Source organism: Pterocles gutturalis, unplaced genomic scaffold, assembly GCF_000699245.1.
Source record: "Pterocles gutturalis isolate BGI_N339 unplaced genomic scaffold, ASM69924v1 scaffold22683, whole genome shotgun sequence".
NCBI classification, from domain to species: domain Eukaryota; kingdom Metazoa; phylum Chordata; class Aves; order Pterocliformes; family Pteroclidae; genus Pterocles; species Pterocles gutturalis.
Window position 1 is genome coordinate 90,100 of NW_010118690.1, and position 2,274 is coordinate 92,373.

Here is a 2,274-nt window from a genome sequence, read left to right on the forward strand (position 1 = left end):
AAAGCCACAGCTGGCAAGGCCGGGTGATGGTTCAGGAAGTGTCTCTGCTGACTCCATTCAAACACACTCACTTAAAGACCACAGACCTTCAAAATTAAGATTTTGGGCATGTATTCCAGGCGTAGGAAAATTAAGTAATGCCATAAATTGTTGTTCAGCAAAGCCCCACCCAAAACAGACATTTACACTTTTTTTATTCTTTATAGAGGAAATGTTAGGGTTGTTATGAGCGTTACAAACCACCAGCTGAATGTTTTGCGGCGGGTAAGTGGCGTCAAGTCATAATTTTAACAATTTTTTAATTCAGCTTGTCTTTCTAATGTTCCGACATATTTTGAGAGAATCCTACACTGGTGACCTTCTGAAGCACTGTTGCGGCTGGTTTGGTCACACAGTTTCTTTCAGGATTGTTAGGAGTTCAGCCGGCTATCACAGCATTAAACAAACACCCCATTTTTGGAACCTGTACGATAAACATGTTCATCTCCAGCTGACTCTCTACGAATGGCTGACCGCTGACTGGCAGAGCTGTAGTGGAGGTGCGGTGGTGACTGGTGGTAATGGAGTCACTTATGTAACGACACCAGTACTGGAAAACAGGCAGAGCTACGTTGCTTTTGTTCTTACTGTGTCTTACCTAAAGATCAGCTGGCTTCTTTCAAAGATTTGTGAAGTAATTATGCAGTCTCATGTGTTTTTCATACAGCATAGGTATTGCTGGAAAAGGACCAGGACATTAATCCTGGAGGCAGCAGCAGAGGATGTGGTGCTTAAAAGCTTTCTCAGTAGCATTGATCATTCACTGTCTGTAAATAGAAATGGTATCGTAAATGCTAATTTCAGATAAGATCATTCCTTACACATATTATCTGACTCATAAAAAGCAGAAGTGGGTCATCTGAGCAACTGTTTTCTAAACATAAAGATGTGAGCAAACAGTGATGGAAGCAGATGGAAGCTAACACAACCCAAATACTGGCCTGTTGTGTTCACCTGGGCTCAGGGCTGTGAGAAGACCCCTCAGAGGCTGTGCAGAGATACTTCATAGCCTGAGTGCTAAAGTAACCTTCCTAAGCCTCCTCAATCTCCCCTCTTTCACCTGCAGCGTGTCAGCCTCCCCGCAGCAGTGTGCACGCTGTGTCCCCACCCAGATGCTGCGCGGTCCCTGCTCAGCGGCACAGCGGGAGGTTGTGGTATCCGGAAGACCTGATCGTCAGCTTTGCCGTATAAAGCAACCCATCCCTCTCTGGGATCTGTGTTGGAAGCTTCACTGGAGCAGAGCAGTGTAACAGAATGGTGCAAAGTGCTGCTTTAGAGAAGACCCTTTAGAGCTGTTCTAGTCAAGGAAACGCTCATTTCTGGTTCTGGTCAAGAGGAATGTTCTGAGCCCGGAGTGTCCAGCTGTGTCTGTGTTCAACTGAGGTCTTCAAGGTTACAGACTTTCTTTAGAAAGTGGTTCTTGTTTCCACTGCTTTCCCATTTCCTTTGCTTTTTGTTGTTATAAAAGGGGAAGATATCCTCATCTAATTTGCACTTTAGTAACATTTTCTCATATCACGTATCTCATATCATATTTTCCTTCAGTTATTAAAAAAAATTGTAGTCTCTTTTGATATTGACTCTTCTTTTTTTCTTTTTTTTTTTTTTTTAAGATGGAAACACAGTAGTGGAGGTAAAGACTGGATGTTGATGCGCCATATATTCAGTGTTACTGTTCACTGTATCTTAATACTTTCGTGTTTCCTTTGATTGCCAGTATAGACTAAATTTCCCTAATGAAGTTCAGGTGATTCACATGATGGGTTTGAATGAGAACTCAGAGTATATAAAACTCATTGAATTATTTTGTGTGCTCCATATTGTATTTGCCTGCCTTTTTCACATTGTTTACCCTTCAGAGTAGTGACAATCTTTGTCTTCCTTAGCAGTGACTGTCCTGCATCATCTTCTGGGTGATTAGTAATGTGAAAAAAACAGAAACAGTGCAAATGGAGGGATTATGAAAGTTTGAATGTGGGAAGGGAAGGGGCATTCTGAGTTATTTGCCTTTCAGTCCTGATATCCTAGATAACCAAAAAACCTTTCCCATTATTTTACGTGCATACTCAAAAGATACCAAAGAAACCTAGTTTCTGTTTGAGAAGCTGTGCTGCTTTGTCTCGAGCATTTCATGCTTACTAGTGCTTTGCTACCGTACGGTCTCCCCTAATAACATCTGACTGAAACAAGAAGCTGTGTGTTTTGTTAACTGTTAAACCACTTCATTCTTAAATT

At 41.7% G+C, this 2,274-nt stretch overlaps 1 protein-coding gene across 1 annotated transcript in view; it reads left to right on the plus strand.

The window, feature by feature from the left end:
* Positions 1-2,274, plus strand: part of LOC104463840 (S phase cyclin A-associated protein in the endoplasmic reticulum-like) — a gene marked incomplete at its 5' end in the record, with an annotated part of 113,969 nt that overhangs the window by 87,284 nt on the left and 24,411 nt on the right.